The sequence below is a fragment of the Mobula hypostoma genome, chromosome 14 (assembly GCF_963921235.1).
Source record: "Mobula hypostoma chromosome 14, sMobHyp1.1, whole genome shotgun sequence".
NCBI lineage: Eukaryota > Metazoa > Chordata > Chondrichthyes > Myliobatiformes > Myliobatidae > Mobula > Mobula hypostoma.
The window spans coordinates 62716709-62738920 of NC_086110.1; the positions used below are offsets into that span (position 1 = coordinate 62716709).

General features: G+C 39.5%; 1 protein-coding gene and 1 long non-coding RNA gene across 7 annotated transcripts in view; both read left to right on the forward strand.

Annotated features, from left to right (window-relative positions):
* LOC134356329 (uncharacterized) overlaps window positions 1–10877 on the forward strand; it is a 92119-nt gene extending 81242 nt beyond the window's left edge. The window contains exons 2-3 of the long non-coding RNA XR_010020334.1: window positions 4800–4886; window positions 10852–10877. This is a non-coding gene — a long non-coding RNA (uncharacterized LOC134356329). The remainder of the gene's footprint in view (window positions 1–4799; window positions 4887–10851) is intronic.
* The window catches only part of wwox (WW domain containing oxidoreductase), a 1184285-nt gene that overhangs the window by 576050 nt on the left and 586023 nt on the right, over window positions 1–22212 (forward strand). The window lies entirely within an intron of this gene.

Consider the following 22212-nt stretch of genomic DNA (forward strand, 5'->3'; position numbering starts at 1 on the left):
TGTTCCTTCCTCAGTCCTTTAAAAACGATGCATGTGCTCTGGAGGCAGAAGAACTGCAATTTAAGTGCTAGTCTTTCTTAAACAGAAGCTTTTGTAGTGTTCTTTTGCAATTGCAAACTTCAAAATAGGATTAGCAAAGTAAGATAGAGTAACACACACAAAATGCTGGAGGAACTCAACAGGTCAGGCAGCATCTATGGAAAGGAATAAATAGTTAACATTTTGGGCCGAGACCCTTCATCAGGTCTTAATTACTTGAATATCAAGTCACTTTCACCCTGGGGAAGAAGTCTCTGGCCAAACACAAAATACTCTGCAGATGCTGGGGTCAAAGCAACACTCACAACACGCTGGAGGAATGGACAGCCAGAAGTCTCTGGCTGTCCATTCAAGCTATGCATGTTATCATTGTGTACACTACAAGAAGTCACTTTCGCTCCAAAGAGGAAAAACACTAACACTCAATTGAATAGCTATACCCATGACATTTCTCATTACAAATAGTAACCAAACTCTGAAATGAAAATCAAAAAAAAATTGAAGACAGTAGAAATCTGAAATAAAAACAGAGAATACTAGAAACACTCAGAGTTTAAAAAGTATCTCTTAAAAATAGAGTTCAGGTGTCAAGTTCTAGACTCTTCATAAGAAACATGAGAAAATCTGCAGATGCTAGAAATCCAAAGTAACACACACAAAATGCTGGAGGAACTTGGCAGATCAGACTGCATTTATGGAAAAGAATAAACAATCAACATTTCGAGACAAGACCATTCATCAGGACTGGAAAGAAAGAGGAGAATTCAGGGGAAGAAGGTGGGGAGGGGAAGAAGAAGTACAGGTCTGTAGATGATAGGTGAAGCCAGGAACAGGGGAGGGGTGAAGTAAAGAGCTGGGAAGTGGATTGTTGAAAGAAATAAAGAGCCGGAAAAGGGGGAATCTGATAGGAGAGAATAGAAAGCCATGGAAGAAAGGGAAGCACCAGAGGGAGGTGATGGGCAGGTAAGGAGATAAGGGGAGGGGGAAACAGGAATGGGGAATGGTGAAGGAGGAGGGGGAACAATTACCGAAAAAAATGAGATATTGCTGTTCATGCCATCAGAGGGCTACCCAGATGGAATATAAGGTGTTGCTCCTCCAGCCTGAGTGTGGCCTCAACGCAGCAGTAGAGGAGGCCATGGATTGACCTTTCCCAGAACGGGCAGAGGCCTTTCATCAGAATTGGGAAAGGGCGGAAAAGGTATGTTGTAGAGGGCATAAGATCAGTAGGTTAATTTAGGGCAGCTACAGCTTGAGGACAGAGAGTCATAGAGAACTTACAGCCCAGAACCTGGCCCGTTGGGCCATTTCATCCATACAGATGTTAAACTTTATAAAATAAAAAAAGGTTAAGAAATAATGAAAGGCAGGATTGTAGAACATTGCCAGTAGGTCAGGGTGCAATAACAGAGCTGAACTCAGGCAAAATCACAGATGGATGACTCGCACCAAAACAGCCAGTACTGACACAGAGCGAGACAGTGAATGAACTAAAATTAAATAGTTCTCTATTAAGTTCAGAAGGTTGCAGTGTACACAGATTTTCCCAAAGATTTTATAAGATTAATAAAGCAGAAATTATGCTCTTGTCAAGACCAGTTTCTGTATTTGCATGTGAAGTTTTCGTTCCTGGAGCAATATATCCATGAGAAGTAGCCAAAAGGTATCAGATCACTGTCATATGAACAAACTTCCCTGTTCAAAGACTAAATATAAAAATTAACAGTTCTAATGTATGGAGACATATTTCACTTGCACTTAATGGGATGTTTGAAAATAAATATAAATACATTTTTGTCAAAGTGGACTTTTGAAAGAATTGGGAATACAAAGGTCCAGACAAATTGAAACATACTAAACAGCTTCTGCTACACAAAATAAATTTCTCAGACTATTTACTGTGACCTTTTCTATAAAATATCACACTTTTAAGTAGTTTCCAGAGGAGATGATTGGACTCCATTAGGGATACACGCATGAGCATGTTAGTAGTTCAGTGTGGAAAGCATAAATAATTAATATTTCTTGATATGTCGCAAGCAAAGCCAAAGTTCAGAACAAAGTGGATGTAGTAACCTCTTAAACTGTGCTGTAGCTGGAGTATTTTGAAGACCCCTTTTGCTTGGTAGTTCTCCATGAAAAGATGTCACTGCAGGGGTTACAGCTAAAACTGCACAGAGATTAGATCAAGAGCAAACTGAGGTGTGTGCATTTCTGTTTGATAGATTCGCTGTGTTTCCCAATTGGGTGCCTGGCTCTATAAAATGGCAAAATAATATAACACTACTGCTCTTCTTTTTCTCTTTCATTTTCACGTTCAAATGTTATCACATGCCAACAATGTACAGGTCTGATATGCCTTTTGGGAGGCTTTGCATTTTCTTCTTTAAGGCACTGCTTGACTTCTGCATGACTTACTGATGGGTTCAGAAAGAATATGGAAAATTGCCTGGCACAAAAGCTTTTGACTTGGAACATAATTGTCCTACTCAGAGAGGAAGAAAAAAAATGACATGGTGTCCTTGGTTCCAGGTACCTTCACACAAAATCTGCACCTGTGTTTGTTGTCTCTGCCTGCACTTCGCTTGTTTGCATGTTCTGTAAGCCCCATGCTGTTTCCCTGCCTATGAGTTTGCTGATATCTGCACATCTGGTCAGTTTTCATTGAGCATCTCAAAGTAATTCCTGCATAAATTACATTGAAATATTGGCATTAAAAAAAAGACAAAGATTTTAATTGACTCAGCACTCAATATGTAGAATCAGCAACAAACAATGTAGATAGAATGATAAAGCAGCAAACCAGAAATGTGGAATACAAGGCAAATGAAGTCACACTTAAACAGTTCAATGCTTACCTTTCCTGGCATATTGCATTCTGTTCTGGTCACACAGGCTGTGTGGGGGAATTAGGGACAAGTGGAAAGAAGAGGTAGGAGGTGCAGAAGCCAGAGGTCGCACACCACCAGGTTCAAGAACAGCTCCTTCCCTTCAGTCTTTCAGTTCTTGAACCAACCAGCCATTAACACTATAATTACCTTCACTAAAAGTTCACTAAAATGAACTTACTGTTTTTGTTCTCATTGTGTTCTTTCTTGTAAAAATTGCGTATAATTTCTGTTTAATTTATGTTTTTGTGACTGCTGCTTACAGTATATATGGTGTGCCTAATGCAAGTTTTTCATTGTACTTGTGCATACATGTACTTGTGTATGTGAGAATAAACTTGACTTTGAAGAACCACAGGTCTGAGTGTTCATGTCACAGGATGTTAGTGAAGGTATGTAGGTATTTGATAGAGTGGTTGTAGAGGAGTCTGGAGAAAATGACACAGAGAGGAGCTGAGGCCAGCATAAATCAGCTCTAATCATGGTAAATAGTGAGGTGGGCACTACTGAAGCAAGCTGCAGAAAGTTGTAAACTCAATTAGCTCCATCATGGACACTAGCCTCCCCAGCATCCAGGACATCGTCAAGGAGTGATGTCTCAAAAGGGAAGGAGCATCTATCATTAAGGATCCCCATCAGCCAGGACATGCCCTCTTCTCATTGCTACACACTCAGCAATTTAGGAATAGCTACCTCCTCTCTACCATCAGATTTTTGAATGGATATTGAACCCATGAACACTTACAGTTTTTTTTATAATTATTCATGCATTGTCCTGCTGCTGCGTAGTAACAAATTTCACAGCACATGCCAGTGACAAATCTGATTCTGATTCCTTGTGTTCTTGTGACAGCAAGGGTGAATAAACCAGAGGTCATAGATTTGGAGTATGAGCAATAGATTTAGAGGGGGTTTTGATGGGGATTTTTTTTTCCACCCAGAGAGCAGTGAATACCTGGGACACATGCTAGCTGAGGGAGTGGTAGAGCAGTTGCTATTTAAAAAGTGCCTGGGCGAGAACTTGAATTGGCTAACCAGAGAAGGCTACGGGCCAAGTACTGAAAGATGGGACTAATGTGGGTGGAGTCCACTGGTTGGCATGGATGTGGTTGGTCGAATACCTGTATCCATGCCATTTGGCTCTGTGACTCTTAAGTCAGGGCCTGGTCATATTTCCCCATTCTCTCTTTGAAGGAACCCTGAGAGTGTGTTAAAAGATCGGCACAACATTGTAGGCCAAAGGGCCTGTACACTGTTGTACCGTTCAGTAATAGTTTGTTTTGTAATTACACATTTTGTCTTCCTATGCTCAATGGTGGTTTGTCCACCTTGTGTGTTGTTTTTCATTGATTCTATTGTGTTTCTCTGTATCTACAGTGAATGCCCATGAGGAAATGATTCTCAGAGTAGTATATGGTGTTATACCCTATACGTACTTTGATAATAAATTTTGTAGCCTGGGGAAAAATATGCACAACAAATATTTTTCGGGTCTTAAGTTCCTTTATCTGTTTTAGATGTTTTATTGCAGAAAGAGGGTATCAAAATAAAAACAACAAAATATATTAAAGCAGTTCCCACTATTAAATCTCAGTTTAACTTCAGACCACACCCTTGTTATGTATGCAGTACGAAAATAACTAAAACAAAATATACAAAACTAATATGGTAGTGGCAATTATTTAGATCACACGTGCTTAACTTCCAAACACATTTAGATTAGACCTTGAAATGAGTTCTCCTTGCTCACGCTAGTAGGCCAGTTAAGGAACTTCACAATCACGCTATCCAGCACTGATCAATTTAATCGCAAAAATCTTTCCTCATCAAACCTGGGAAAAGCATTTGAACGTCGTCCTTTCTACTTTGCAGAACATGGCAACTCTTCGTTCTACTCCACCCATGCAAAATGACATCACTGTTTTCTCTTAAAGGCACAGGCATTACCAGGGTGAATCCGTAAGTGCACTTCAACAATAAAAACAGATATCCAATGGTCACCTGATTACATAAGTTTATTTTAAACTTCGACTTGGTTTTATGTTCTGTGTTTTTGCCTTCTTTACCTGAAATGCTGTGCCTGTGATCTTCAGCATGTGTGTCCGTATTTTTGTCCCGTAGTGGCTATGATGCAATGAGTAATAGGGTCATTCAGTATGGAAGCTGACCACTTAGCCCACCATAGCCATTCTGACCATTGGGCATCCTTCCTTCCGGGTCAATAGAGGGCAACTGATTATGTGCTGGACAAATCCCAGCTTTCAGTACATGGTCAGTAGCCCTTTGTATTTGTGCAATTCAAGTGCTCATCTGGAAACTAAATGACAGCTTCCGTAGCTCTTTCCAGTGACATATCCCAAGTACTCACTCCTGTCCGGGTGTAAAAGGTTCCCTATCAGAACTCCATTGAGATTGAAGAGGTAGCATACTATTCACTCAATGTCCTTTTATTTTAATGCTGGGAGAATGGAGGAAAAAGAAACCTTTTTACTTGGAGAATGAATTCTGAGCTTCAGAAAATATCATGGAGACATACAGCATGCATATGGAAGCCTTCAACCCAACTGGCCTGTGCCAACCAAGATTCCCATTTAAGCTAGTCCCATTTGCCTATGTTTAGCCCATTCACCTTTCATATCTATACCCTGTCTAAATACCTTTTAAAAGTTGTTTATGTACCTGCCTCAATGATTTCTCAGTCAGCTCAATAGTAAAATGTCATTGGCAGGGTGTGGTGGGAGTTGTTTTTGGAGCAGACTTCCCTGACAAAAATGAAAGGACAAAGAAAAATGGAGCTGTATTGAATTGCTCCTTTAAGTAGCCCAATTAAAATATCTGCAGCTGAAACAACTAATTAACAAGTTATTACAGTTTCCAATTATCAGCGCAGCTTTGTAACGTACTCATCAGTGGGTCAAAAGATTATGGGATAGAAATTACTTTGTTAACTTTTAATGCTGCTTGTGAAAGGCACATAAAAGCCTTCAGTTGTGTGGTTGCCAGTTTCAAAAATTAAAAAAAAACCCGCAGATGCTAGAAATCTGAAATAAGACTGAAAAATATTGGAAACACTCAAGAGCGCAGGTATCATCTGTGGAAAGAGAAATAGAGTTAACGTTGCATTCCTGTTGAAAGAAGACTCATTCATTTTGCACAGATGTTGCCTGACCTGCTGAATAATTCAGATTCAGATTTATTTATCACATGTACGTTGAAATGTACAGTGAAATACAGTGTTAATGTTTTCATTAATAACCAGCACACCCAAGGATTTGCTGGGAGCAGCCTGCAAGTGTCACCACATATTCTGACACCAACATAGCATTTCCACAACGTTCAGCAAAACAACAGAATCTGCAACAACCACACCAACAGCAAAACAAGCCCCTTTCCGACCCTAAAATCCACCCAACCACCCTTATACACACGCAATACAAAGGTGTAACATCTGTAGTGTGAGTGGTGTTTTCCTTTCTTCTTTACAGTCGATTCCAGCGTTTCCCATTTTTATTTTCAGTAAAGTGTTCACTATGATGTTGGAACCTTTACTGTTGGGGTGCCGCGGCAGCATAATGGTTAGCATGACACTATTACAGCAGAGTTCAGAGTTCGTTTCCAACCAGATCTGTAATAAGACCATAAGACCATAAGACAAAGGAGCAGAAGTAGGCCATTCAGCCCATCGAGTCTGCTCCGCCATTTTATCATGAGCTGATCCATTCTCCTATTTAGTCCCACTCCCCCGCCTTCTCACCATAACCTTTGATGCCCTGGCTACTCAGATACCTATCAATCTCTGCCTTAAATACACCCAATGACTTGACCTCCACTGCTGCCCGTGGCAACAAGTTCCATAGAATCACCACCCTCTGACTAAAAAAATTTCTTCGCATTTCTGTTCTGAAAGGGCGCCCTTCAATCCTTAAGTCATGCCCTCTCGTACTAGACTCCCCCATCATGGGAAACAACTTTGCCACATCCTCTCTGTCCATGCCTTTTAACATTTGAAATGTTTCTATGAGGTCTCCCCTCATTCTTCTAAACTCCAAGGAATACAGTCCAAGAGCGGACAAACGTTCCTCATATCCCTCTCATTCCCAGAATCATTCTAGTGAATCTTCTCTGTACCCTCTCCAACGTCAGCACATCCTTTCTTAAATAAGGAGACCAAAACTGCCCACAGTACTCCAAGTGAGGTCTCACCAGCGCCTTGTAGAGCCTCAACATCACATCCCTGCTCCTATACTCTATTCCTCTAGAAATGAATGCCAACATTAATAAGTTTGTACAACCTTCCCGTGAGCACTTTGGTTTCCTCTGGGTGCTCTGGTTTCCTCACACATTGCAAAGATGTACTGGCAGTAGGTTAATGGGTCATTGTAAATTGTCCTATGATTAGGTTAGGGTTTAATAGGTAGGGCTGCTGGATGGTGTGGCTTGTTGGGCTGTAAGGCTCTGTGATGCACGGGATCGGTAAATAAATGAGTAATCACATAGCAGGTACAGTCGCTGAAACCATCTGTTAGTGGAATAAAGAACAATGCAAGCAAGGCTTTGCTGGTTTCTGGGACTCTGGGACTTTCACTGCTCAGTGAATCTGAGCTTCAGTAATGGAAAAGGGGTGGATTCAGTGCCGAATCCATAAACTCAATACTGGGTCAAACCATCTGATGTAACCAGGCTACTGTGGAATTTGAATATCTCCAAAAACCCTATTTCTTTCACCCATGGGACAACACCTGGAGACACTTGTGACATTTCTGAAAGATTTAAATAGGGGAATCATTAGTCAGGTCAAGTCACTTTTTGTTGTCATTTCGACCATAACTGCTGGTACAGTACACAGTAAAAACAAGACAATGTTTTTCAGGACCACGGTGCTGCATGAACAATACAAAAACTACACTGAACTACGTAAAAAACAACACAAAACTACACTAGACTACAGACCTAAGTCTTGGGCACACACACAAATATATATGAAGCTCAGGAGCCTAAGACTTTTGCACAGTGCAGTAGTAACTTTATGTATTGCACTGTACTGCTGCAATAAAAAAAAACTAATATCTTGACATATGTGAGTGATGAATCTGATATGGGATTCTTTTGTGGACTGAGAATGGGAAGAGAGCAGGGAGAGGGAATCATGGTTGGGAAAAGGGGAAGGGAGAGGGGAGGGAGCAGGAAACACCAGAGAGATCTCTTACTAGCTCTTCCTTCAGTTAGTCCTGACGAAGGGTCTCAGCCCGAGACGTCAACTGTACCTCTTCCTAGAGATGCTGCGTTCACCAGCAACTTTGATATGTGTTGCAGAGACATTCTGTAATGATCAATAAACCAATTGTTTAGAATCAAGTGACCTTGCCTGGTGACTCAGGACTGGGCGTGACTGCACCCGCACTAATCCCTACCCCTGCCTCTGACACTCTTTCTTTGCCATCTGTCTCATACCCTTCTCGTGGTGCTCCACCCTTGCGATTCCCAACATCCTTTGCTGCCCCCTGATTTACAAACTCACTTTACATTTCACATTGACAAATACAGTACTATGCAAAAGTTCTAGGCACCCTCGATATATGTACTGTATGTCCCTAAGACTTTTCTACAGGACTGTATGCTTTTATCTCTTTATTATGAAATTGAAAGCTTCGTGCATTTATTAACATTCAGAGCTGTTAGTCCAACCCATGGTGGTCTTGTGAGAATAGCTGCTTCTCAAGTAGTTCACAGGGTTTGATTCCTGGCTATCACAGGTTGATTTCTGTCAGAGAATGAGGGAAGCTTTGACAGAGGTACACAAAATTTTGACGGGTTTAGATAGGATAAGTGCAAGCAGGTTTTTTCTACTGAGGTTGGGTGAGATTAGAACTAGAGGTCATAGGTTAAGGATGAAAGGTGCAATATTTAGGGGGATCCTGAGAAGGAATTTCTTCACTCATTAAGTACATGAATGGGAGGGGTAAGGAGAGTTATGGTCCAAGTGTGGGTCGATGGGACTGGGCAGGGTAATAGTTGGCACGGACTAGATGGGCCGAAGAGACTGTTACTGAGTGCTCTATGTTGCTACGACTCTACTTAACTTTAGTAAGAGCAGGACCATGCTATAGTTTATAGCATGGAATCTATCGTCCGAGTCACAACTGGAAAATAAATACAGTATGTGTAACTTAGAAATTATTCAACCTTAGTAATTTAAAACAATTGGAAACTAAACTATTTTGCTGGGATACTATGAGTTTGGGGAGTACTTCAGAATGATTTTGTGTTCAATTAAAATTAATGTATTATTACAGTTCTAATTTGGTTGTCAGTAGTGTTTTGTGACCTTCCATAATTCTATTATTGAGACAGATTTTAAATATAATAAAATTTTAAATGAGAAAAAGGATAAGTTTTGAGTGCTCAAAGTAGTTACTGGAACAAGGCTGTGATGTTGGGAGATAACTATGTGCAAGTGAATTGCACTGCGGCAAATTTCAACTTCATCTAGTGGAGCATTGCAAGAAAAAAAACATTGGTCGTTTTCTTCCATGTATATGGATTCATTTACTTCCACAGAGAAGTCTCTCGTACTCATTGTTAAGGATTCCCACATGTCCTCTTCTCATTACTACCATCAGGAGGAGGCACAGGAGCCCGAGGACTCACACTCAGTGTTTTAGGAGCAGCTTCTTCCCCTCTGCCATCAGATCTCTGAACAGACAACTAATCCATGAACACTACCTCACTATTTTTGCTCTCCTTTTGCACTACATAAAGTTTATATCTTTTTATACAGTATCTCTTTTTATAATTTATTATAATAACAGAGAAAGGTTGAACAAGTTAGGTCTTTATTCTTTGGAGCATAGAAGGTTGAGGGGGGACTTGATAGAGGTATTTAATATTATGAGGGGGATAGATGGAGTTGACGTGGATAGGCTTTTTCCATTGAGAGTGGGGGAGATTCAAACAAGAGGACATGAGTTGAGAGTTAAAGGGCAAAAGTTTAGGGGTGACATGAGGGGGAACTTCTTTACTCGGAGAGTGGTAGCTGTGTGGAACGAGCTTCCAGCGGAAGTGGTTGAGGCAGGTTCGATGTTGTCATTTAAAGTTAAATTGGATAGATATATGGACAGGAAAGGAATGGAGGGTTATGGGCTGAGTGCAGGTCGGTGGGACTAGGTGAGAGTAAGAGTTCGGCAGGGACTAGAAGGACCGAGACGGCCTGTTTCCGTGCTGTAATTGTTATATGGTTATATATTTACTGCAGCCGCAAAACAACAATTTTCATGACATATGTTAGCAAGAAGAAATCTGATTCTGAGAAGTGATCACATTTACTGATGCAAGTAGATTTAAGTGCCTGCTTTACACTAGACCCAAAGCTTTAACAGCTGATCTGGGTTTTGCTGTCGTCATTTTCTTGTTTGTGTTCTGCTTGATTGTGCACGGAGCTGTTCTGCTGTGCAATGTGGTCACTCTATGCTGGTGCCGGAATGTGTGGCAACACTTGTGGGGTGCCCCCAGCAGGTCATTAGGTTGTGCTGCTTGTTCACGCAAACTCTGTGATTCACTGTATGTTTTGATGTGCTTTTGATAAATAAATGAATCTGAATCTGTGAAGCATCATTTGTTAAGAGGTTCTGCAATGTGATGCCAAGGTTATACCTCTCTTAACAATGGTTTGTAACATTGAAAATCAAAGTACATAACAGGCAGCTGCAAACACAAGAGACTCTGTGGATGCTTGAAATCCAGAGTAACTGGATGGTCTCGGCCCGAAACGTCGACTGTTTGCCTGACCTGCTGGATTCCTTCTGTGTTTTGTATGTGTTAATCTTGCTGCATTGATGTTCTGTGAATGATATTTCTCATCAAAGGATAGATGCTGCTCATTACTTTGTTTCAGATTTAAATTTACAAATATCTTGCTTGCATTTAGACTCAAGATGATCTGCTTGACTATTTATGGATGGGGCAGGCTTGAAGTTGCCTTGCTGTAAGTATTAAAGTAGACATGCCCAATTCTCCACAAACACTTATTCCAAGTTGTCATATACTAATTTGAGCTGATTGCTTCTCAGCAACTCCTCCAATTTCCAAAAAGAAGATGGAAGACACCAGCTGTTTCAAGAACAAATTAGTTTCAAGTTCACCATCAGTTACTTTCATCGACTAGCTGCCGAATCCCAATTTTTCACTTGCATGAAACTGGTTGTATTTAATCAAGCAATAATGGATGCTGTGCTTAATCATTAGTTTGCTAAGATGTGGCAGTGATTGTAGTATGACAAAAACACATTGAATTTATAATGGATGCACAACAAAGTGAGGTTTAGGCTACCTCAATTGAATTACAGATGAGACAGAGAAAAAAAATGTGCACTAAATGCTTTTCTTTAAATATGGAAACTGATTAAAAATAAGAAAATAAAACAGTGAATGAAATGATTTTTAAATAGACCTTCAGATTTTACACTTAAGTGTACACATCTATTTACTAATGAGATGTTTTTAGGACAGATGATAATTGCCCAGTCTACTGTTATTTTTGCATATTACGTTTCAGTTAAAAAAAAACAAGACAAATTAAGCTGATAATGGGATAGTAAACCAAGCTGTAAATGCTGTCATGGAGGGAAAACAATTCTAACTTATGGGGAAGATTTATTGAGGATACATGGCACTCTTTCATTACACTATAAAAAACAGAAGAGCTTCTGAAGGGTTATAAATGCTAAGAAATAAAAGTAGTGGAGAGAACGACCTGCTGTATCCCAGCCCCAAGATTAACATTCTTGTCACGCACAAGATACAATTGCGAAGTGCTGCTGACAATTTTTTTTTCTTTCTGTAATGTGGAATGAAATACCAGTCTGTTTCAGGAACAACTACACAAAGATAGGATGTCACTGGCTCCAGACTTAATCTCCATTCAATCCTGAAAGATCAACTGCAGTGTAGTTGTAAAAGTTTCATCACATTAAATGCTCCATGGCTGTGTGAATACACAAATAGGACAACACTGGCATGAGGTCACTCATATTATTGATGCAAGAGAGAGAGAGATCTTCTTCATGGTATTCTCTTGCTTTTAATAGTTCCTGTATTGTTCTTGTCTGTAAGGCCCTGGTTCAGTTTGTAGGAAAAGAAGGGAAAGCAAAATCAATAGCCCACTTGTTGGAGACAAACGAATTATTCTTATGTGAATGTAATGCAGCACTTCCACAGCCCAATGCACAGCTTTGTGAAGGAGATGAACTGTGGAAAATCATCTTCAGCTCACAGTAATAACACATTGTGCTAGTTAATTTTTGTTTCACATGCTGGGACAAGATTCTGTCCTTGTGAAAGAACAATTTATGGAAAAAAAAGTCTTCACAATGGAACATAGTATATTGAGAACATCTTAAATACATTGAGGGAATAAGGCACCTCACAGTTGTGAGTTTAACCCTCAGAAGTCTACCTTGCAGTGGTGCATTGTATTGTTTCTCTCTGTCAGCAGATCTGTGTGATTGTGGTGGACGGTATGCTGCAAGGAATTGTATAACTATAGTGCCAACTGTTTTCAGTGTAATGTGATGGGAAAGTTCCCAAGGAGCACCAAATCCTTCAAATGTTTGACATAGTGGGTTTATTTTGATCCATGTGTAAATTATGTTTTTTTTTCATAAGTTTAAAATAATAGCTTAATAAAATATATTTTCTTGAATTAGTGCACACCAAAACCTTTGATTAATGAACTTATGAATTCGCAGGGAAGGGATTGCTTTAGATTAGCTGTGAAGCATAGATCCAGGGGTTTTGTGCAAACAGTGACACCACCAAACAACAGGAATTCTGCAGATGCTGGAAATTCAAGCAACATACATCAAAGTTGCTGGTGAACGCAGCAGGCCAAGCAGCATCTATAGGAAGAGGCGCAGTCGACGTTTCAGGCCGAGACCCTTCGTCAGGACTAACTGAAGGAAGAGTGAGTAAGGGATTTGAAAGCTGGAGGGGGAGGGGGAGATGCAAAATGATAGGAGAAGACAGGAGGGGGAGGGATAGAGCCGAGAGCTGGACAGGTGATAGGCAAAAGGGGATACGAGAGGATCATGGGACAGGAGGTCCGGGAAGAAAGACAAGGGGGGGCGGGGGTGACCCAGAGGATGAGCAAGAGGTATACTCAGAGGGACAGAGGGAGAAAAAGGAGAGTGAGAGAAAGAATGTGTGCATAAAAATGAGTAACAGATGGGGTACGAGGGGGAGGTGGGGCCTTAGCGGAAGTTAGAGAAGTCGATGTTCATGCCATCAGGTTGGAGGCTACCCAGACGGAATATAAGGTGTTGTTCCTCCAACCTGAGTGTGGCTTCATCTTTACAGTAGAGGAGGCCGTGGATAGACATGTCAGAATGGGAATGGGATGTGGAATTAAAATGTGTGGCCACTGGGAGATCCTGCTTTCTCTGGCGGACAGAGCGTAGATGTTCAGCAAAGCGGTCTCCCAGTCTGCGTCGGGTCTCACCAATATATAAAAGGCCACATCAGGAGCACCGGACGCAGTATATCACCCCAGTCGACTCACAGGTGAAGTGATGCCTCACCTGGAAGGACTGTTTGGGACCCTGAATGGTGGTAAGGGAGGAAGTGTAAGGGCATGTGTAGCACTTGTTCCGCTTACACGGATAAGTGCCAGGAGGGAGATCAGTGGGGAGGGATGGGGGGGACGAATGGACAAGGGAGTTGTGTAGGGAGCAATCCCTGCGGAATGCAGAGAGAGGGGGGGAGGGAAAGATGTGCTTAGTGGTGGGATCCCGTTGGAGGTGGCGGAAGTTACGGAGCACCAGCAGTTTTTAAGTCTTAAACTTTCAATTATGAAAAATGATTTAGAAAAGATTCTAACTGATCAAGCTTTAACCTGTGTTGTTCTTCTTAACATTGGGGGCATGCTATGTTGGCGCTGGAATGTTTGGCAACACTTGCCAAACAGCATTGGCACAAACAGCATATTTCACTGTAGGTTTCGATATACACGTAATAAATAAGCTTGAACTATTTTGAATCTTGCATTTTATGTAACATTTTAAAAAAACCAAAGCAGCTTCTCAGTTTTCATCAAATAGTAATTTTAAATGTTTTATTTCCACATATTTAATTTCATACAATTCATTCAGTAAGTCTTGTTTTGTGCATTGTTTATTCCCATGAAATTTTAGCAGATGAATGCGTTCCTTCCAAAGTGTTCAAGCTTAATCCACCACCGAGATAGCAGTTATATCATGTGGCATTCGTGTCATGTGATGGTGAAGGGGTGTGAATCTTAGTGCATGGTTATGGGATTAACAATAAGCAGTTGCAGAATTATTTAAATTCAGGGTAGAGGAGTTTATGTAACTGTGCTTCTGTTGAAAAAATATTCTCTTCCATGAATCACTTGAACAAATGACCTTCATTTAGTAGAAGGCATATATCTAAACTCTTTGCATGTATGATTGCAATCTATGTACAGGAGTGCTTATTCAGCATAGCTCACTTCTGGTGTATGACAAGGTCTTCTTTATTTCAAGGTGTCCTCTGTTGTTTCATTTGATTGCTTTATCTTGCATTCACAATGTTTATTTTAAGGCAAAGAATCACCTAAATCTCTGTGCGCTTACTTCTGGTTGCACATTGGAATCGTAGTAATACCAAATGCTGGTGGAACTCAGTAACAGTGTTCCCTCTAGAGTGTGTGTGTGTGTGTACATCTTTTCATATTAGCACACAAAGGAATTTGACCTGTGCACAAAAGTTACCTTGTAGGCATATTATGTATATTTCACGATTCTACGCAATCACATTTCCTTTTCCGATTTCTGATGCAGATGGTGTTCCCAACATGGAGTTTGCGATGATTTGTCTGTAGACTTTAGAACTGTCTTATTTATGCTGTTTTTATTGAAAAAATTATTGATTCACTGTGTTGAATTCCAAAGAAGCAAAGGTCGTGAAGCGCAAAAGAACTGCTAGTTCATTTAAAGCGGAATGACATCAGGTTTACTTCCTCTTAAAAATTCAGTGCGCACATGTTGTCACAGGCAAAAAATTGCTCAGCACAATATTTTTGCACACACTAGTCATTACAAATTAGAGGGGATGTTGCTCAGCAGGTCAGGCATCATGTATGGAAATGAATAAACAGTCACTGTTTCATAGATGCTGCTTGACCTGTTGAATTCCTCCAGCATTTTGTGTGTGTTATTCTGAATTTCCAGCAGAATCTCTTCTGTTTGGAATGGTAGTGGTTGTAAGCTCAATCTTAAAACAAATATGTAACTGGGAGATGTGGTGTTGTATTTGAGGGATACACAGAAGAACTTCAAAATATCTGTTCATATATTCAAACTTGTGTTGCAAATTCAGAAATCCTGGAAGTAGTGCAGATATTTATCCAAAGTTACATATATTAAAAGTACTGTGTAGTTGTTCATGTATCCTGAACTCCTATTCTGAAATTTAATTTCACTGAATTCAACAAGGGCAAAGTTCAGCATACATAACCCACCGCTACTACTTTGTGCCTTTAACAGATACAACAGAGGATGAATTTCTAACCCCGTGAGTTTTGAATAAAGTTTTCATGCTCATGCTGTGAGAGCTGGAATTTTAATAATACTATTCAGTTCTAATATCCCCTTGACAGATTTGAGCAGATTCAAATGGAGCTTATTGAACTTTTCTTTATTTTTAAGAAGAAATGAAGGGAGGATAAATTATTTCCTTTGTATTTTGTTCATTATTTTTATTTTGTAACGATATTTATGAGAATTGCTTTGAATATAGTGTAGTGATTCAATAATTACATTTCTCTATCTTTAGAACGTTGGTTCCAGAGAGAACAGATGCTTCAGTATCATTCTTTTGTCTCTCAGCAGCATTCTTAAAATATCCATAGGTATACAGTAGTATCAAAACGTGCATGAGGCTTTTGAATACAAGCAGAACATAGGGCTTCTAATTCTCAAGGATTGCGTTGCTGTCTGCATTTCTTAAAACTCTATTAAAAAGATACTTTCAGCCTAGATCTTTTAGAAATGGCAAAATTATTTGATTTTATTAATATTGCTTCGGTGGTTAACCTTGTACTTAAGTGTCAATCAACCAAATGCTGAGGATATCCTGGACTCTTGTGAATCCTGTTTAGTATGAGAGAACTTTGTGCTTCGAAGTTTTGCTTCAAGGATTACTGACCTCATCTGAACCTCCAATTGCGAGACACTCTCCAGAGAACCACCTTACATTGGTTTGAGTTCGCAAAATATGCAGTAAAGCTACAAAATACTATCGTTTAGTTGTGCTTCAAGAAGACGGCAACATCAGTAAGGTCCCTCAACATCTTGGACATGGACTCTTCTCAGTACTACCGTCGGGGAGAAGGTGAAGTCTGATGACCTACAATTTTTGTTTTACCAAATATCCTTTTCCTCCTCTGCCATCAAATTTTTGAACTGTCCATGAACACTACCTTGTTATTTGTCATTTGCTCTATTTAATTTTTGTATCTTATAGTATATTTTATGTCTTGAGCTGCATTACTGCTGCAAAACAACAGATTTCATGATATGTCAGTGATATTAAATCTGATTATGATTCTGAACCCTTTGCTGAGCACTGTGTGCCTCTGCAACAGCATTGATAATTTGCAGAATAGTAAACCATGTGCCAAATGTTTTTTTGTTTTTGGTTGGCTGTCTCCAAGGAGATTCACTTCATTGACAAGTTAGAAGTCTTCAGGCCTTTGACAGTGCTTCTTTTTCACTATCTTGTTGTCGTGGAATTTTGTGACATTATGTTTGTTGGATTCTGAAAGGAATGTCTCACTGTTGCTTTCAAGTTGATATGTTTAGATCATAAAACTGGGAATAAATGAGGCAGATGTACAAATGATCTTTTCTAATGACTCCTCTGAATGAAGACAAAAGAGTGCGCAGATGTTCCAGACTATGCAATAGTGGGGAATGTAAATAAAATACATTGCCTTTTGAACAGTTGTTTTAAACGCTTGTAAATAATACTAGTTTAGTCTTGCAGAATGTGGAATCCTGAAGCAAAGGCAAATTCAGTTCTCAGCAGCTCAGACAGTATTTCAGGAGAGGGAAGCAGTAGACATTTCAAGAACAGCACTTTTTGTCAACTCAGTCCGCACACCCTGCCTAACTTGCTTTTTTTCTACAATTAATGCTTAATTGATCTTTGTTGTGCTTTCATTTCCAAACATTTCCATCATTGGTCAAGTGTTGTGTTTGAATTTTGAAGAATGAATGAGGAACATTGTGATAGGTTGAAAGATGGAATAAAACAAATAATTCAAAGGAGTCAAGTAACATTGATGGAAAAACAAAAAATATGAAGGAGTGTCGTAAAATGAGAAAAGAAATATGAGGTTAATGACAGAGAATAGAACAAAAATGTGTAGAAAGATTAAATGATTTTAATTTTATTAATTGCAGGGAAAGTGAAATTGAGTAAATGGGATTCTGAGAGGCATTATGCATTAGTTATGTTCTAGCCTCTGATTGTGAGACTAAGATTAGATTAGGGGCAGCTCCATTGCTTTACAGTGCCAGTGATCACCAGTCGGGGTTTGATTCGGGCTGCTGTGTGCAATTCTCCCCATGACCGTGTGGGTTTCCTCCTGGTCCTCTGGTTTACTCCCACATTCTAAAGCTGTACAGGTTAGAGTTTGTGAGTTGTATCATACCATGTTGGCACTGGAAGTGTGGTGACACTTGTGAGCTGCCCCCAACACAATCCTCAAACTGTGTCGGTTGTTGAAACAGCACAATGCATTTCACTGTATTTCAACGTACATGTGACAGATAATAAAACTAATCTCTTTAGATTACCACAAACATTTGCATTCCTAGTGTAAAGTATCACCTACAACAGGGTGTTATCTGCTGCTGTTTGATGGCATTGTATAAGACTGATCAATGGTAGTTGGTGAGAAAACCAGACATATAACTACAACCCAGTTAACTACAATTAATTTTTAATATTATCTACCTCCCCACCCCGTGATAAGAAGGTTTTTAGAACAGTGCGCTTGTCATAACCTTTGTGTACACCAGGCCACTTTTCCATATAAAGGATAGATGGATTTCATCGTATTAAATTAATCATTTCACAGAATGTCAATCAAAGCCTGTTCCTCCAAAAAGATTAATAACCAAATATCCTGCTTCAAAATCCATTGAATGTTGCAAAAAAACTGATTATGAAAATAAAAAGTGACTCTGGTACAATTATATAAATCAGATTTTTATTTCTGGAGCTATTCCCTTTCCACTGTCACAATTGTAGGCACTGCACACAGTAAGATAGACTTACCAGTTCTGGAACCATTATGAAGAATTAAAATTGTGGACACCAAAGCTGGTATGGATGACAAAAGGACACATGTTGAGGATCAGTGCCAGAAAGACAAAGTTAAAACAATGCTTTTCATGAGAGCAATTACTAGAATAAAGAAAAAAATTTAAATATGGTGAAAGTAGTTAGTTCTATCATAACTGTTTAAAGCAACGTCACAAAGATATATATGTAACGCTTCAGGAATGACTGCAGAAGTAAGACTCGAGAGGTCAAGCTGAGAACAGGCTGATTTCGAATAACATGAAGAATGACTTGGAGAGAGGAAATCCACGTTTAATTTACTTGCACTTGAGACAATCTTGGCTCACCTCCACACATTTAGTTCTATGAGCATGCTCTGGAAGTCTCAGTTGAGGACTGGTGTAACCTATGAAGCCATTGCCCTTAGCATTACAGCACACCCTCCCAAAATGTTATGGTGGAAAATTATCAACCTCTTTTTTGTTACAAAGAATAACATATGTACTGTAACATGATTATTTGATTAATTTCTGCAGAGCACTGGTACTTTTAGAAAACTAAAACATCCATAAATTTGACCGGATTATGTTTGGTAGCTTATTACTCCCTTTTACTTTTGGATTTTATCTTCTTTTTGATACAGTCTGATTTCTACTTGTTTTTTTTCCAATACTATTTCTTCCAAAGGCCTCTTGTATCTGGCTGAAGACCATATAATTACTCAGCTTTTGTAATGGGGAGGTGAAGGATATTAAGGCAAAGCCACATCTCATCAACGATCACCTTCTTACAGTGATCAGCAATATAACCTTCAGAGACCTGTTCACTCCTCCTGCTCCAGTGTACAGACAATAAGACAATAGTTGCATCTTCACTGTCCTCTAGCTGCGGTCAGCAATGTGCACAAGAGATAGAATCTGCTGAAATGAGTAAATATCAAAAGAAAGATGATTTATTAAGTAAAACCTTTTGTAGCCTATTACAGTTGTTCTTTTAAGAAGGACAATAAGGATGATACAGCAAGTTATAGGCTGGTGAGCCTTACATCAGCAGTAGGGAAATCACTGGGAGAAGATTCTCACTGATGGGTTTTACTCACATTTGCAAAGGCATGACTTATTAGGGATAGTTGGCCTGGTTTTGTGCAGGCGCCGTGATATCTTACAATTCTGACCAAGGTTTTTTTGAGAAGATGATGAAGATGATTGATGGGGGTAGGGCAGTGGATGTTGTCTACATGGAGGAGAAAGTGGGGAATGATGAAGGGTTGTTACTCTGACTGGAGGTCTGTAACCAGTAATATTCTCTAGGGATCAGTGCTGAATCTCTGCAGAACCTATATTTGTTATATATGATTTGAATGAACATGTTGGTAGACTGAACAGTAAGTTTGCAGGCAACATAAAAATTGGCAAAATTGTGGATGTTGTCAAGGAATTCAGCAGAATGCAGATGAATTGGAAAAACAACAGATCAAGGTTAATCTGGACATAAGTATGAGATATTGCACTTGAAGGGTCAAATATAAGCGGAAAATACACCATAAATGGCAGGACCATTAGCAGTATTGCTGTACAAAGCAATAGTAGCAACACATGTGGATAGGGTAGTAGAGATTTGGTTGGGCCACATTTGCGCACTCTCCTAGTTGCCATATTACAGGGAAGATGCAGAAGCTTTGAAGAGGGTTAGAAGAGGTTCATCAGGATTTTGCTTGGATTAGAAAGAATTAGCTTCAACAAGAGGTGGAACAAACTCGGATTGTTTTCTCTGAATCATCGGAAGCTGTGGGTCAATCTGACAAAAGTACATAAAATTATGAGAGGCAAAGACTGGGTAGATAGAGCCTTTTGCTAGGATAGAAATGTCACATACCCAAGGGTATAGCTTTACTGTGAAGGGGAAGTTTAAAGGAGATGTCATAGTCATAGGAAAGTACAGCATCGAAACAGGCCCTTCGGCTCATCTAGTCCATGCCACATATTAAAACTGCCTACTCCCATCGACCTACACCGGGACCATAGCCCTCCATATCCCTACCATCCATGTGCCTATCCAAACTTCTCTTAAACATTGAAATTGAGGTGAGATGTTTGTTTTTTACAGAGAGAGTGATTGCCAAAGGTGGTGGCAGAAACAAAATTGATAGCAGTATTTAAGAGGCACATGAGCAGCCACTAATGGAGGGATACAGACCACGTGTATGCAGATGGAATTAGTTTCAATAGATATGATGACTGGCACAGACATCACCTATTCCTACACTTTCTTCCTCTGTTCTGTGTTCTATGATTGACTATTAGGTCTTCCTAAAATACCTCAGGTCTGCATAATTAGCAAATCTGCAAAAATTAAATACTATTACTGATGGTGAATCTTGAGTGCAGGAGAGAAAATTAAAGTTCATTTATGATCTTATATATTTTGTGTAGGAGAGTAAGTTGTCTGGGATAAAGGAAACGGTAAAGAAGAAGCTAAAATGCACAGTTTAAGTGCTTAAGTGACAGCTGCACATCTCACATAGAAAATGGGGCTGAGTTAAGATTGTTTTATACAGCAATGATCAATGCAGTGTAATTTAACCCTTTAGTGGTGATCATTGCTTACACCCTGTGCGAATAATGGAACATGGCTTCCTCCACTACCTCCACTGTTTTGTGTTGAGAAAACACCTGTGAGCTAGGTCTTCTTTCTTCAGAGCAAAAGGAGGATGAGAGGTGACTTGATAGAGATGAACAAGATGTTAGAGGCATAGATAAGGTTGGACATCCAGAGACATTTTTCCTGGGGTGGAAATAAATAACACAAGGGGCTATAATTTTAAGGTGCCCGGAGGAACATTAAGAGGTAAGTTATTTACACAAAGAATGTTGGATGTGTGGAAGACCCTGCCAGAGTGGAGGTAGAGACAGAAACTTTAGAGATATTTAAGAAATTCTTAGATAGGCATATGGATGATAGAAAAGTGGAGGGTCATGTAGAAGGGAAGGATTAGATTGATCTTAGAATAAGCTGAAAGATTGGCACGACATTGTGGGCCGAAGGACATGGACTGTGCTATTATGTTCTATGAAACATTGGGCCATTCACCAATTTCCTTCTCTTGAACATTGAACTTCACCAATATTTTTGTTGGCTCTAAGCCTTCAGGAGAGCAGTTTTTTTAAATTAATTCCTCTTAACATTTACTCATTAAGATGATGCATTAAAACTTCTGGGCTGTTTAAATGTTTCTGTCTTGGTATAAGTAATGAAGCCTTTTTTTTAATAAATAGCAGGAAATTTGGCACTGTGTCCTCAAGTGCCTTGTTTAGATCATGTATTTGAAGGCATTCTCTGAAGTGGCGTGAAGGCCTAGGTTAATCAGTGAATGCTGGCAAGGGGTGAAAGTAAGCAAGGCAAGCTCAAGAACAATAATGGGAAGAGAAGAAGGAGAAGAAAGAGAAAGCTAAAAGGGATTGAAATTGAGCTGCTATATTCTAATGGGGATAATTAGAGTATTCCAACAATCTCTTTGTGCTTTGTCAAATTTTACATTTTGCAATGAAAAATTTATTGTAACTGTTTAAATTCTTAAGAGCAATAATTTTGCATGGAGACCATGATCTATAAAGAACTTCAATTCTTCTGTTTCAACGTGGACTGAAGTACTTAATGAGAGGCAGCATGTTTGCGCTAGGCGAACTTCAGTGTTGTATCATCTTCAGACTTGTCTCTGATTACATTAAAGCTGTAACACATTTAAATTCATCTCTCACAGGGCAATAACTTTAATAGCTGATGCACTTGCCTATTTTTGGCTGTTTCCATATAAACAGAATAACGTAATGGGTTACTGATTTTCTTTACTTGGCAGAAATTCAAAGTATCAGTCATTTCTAGTAGAGGGATGCCAAAGAGTGTCTTTATTTTGCACACAGTCTTGTCTTTCAGGTTTTGTGAT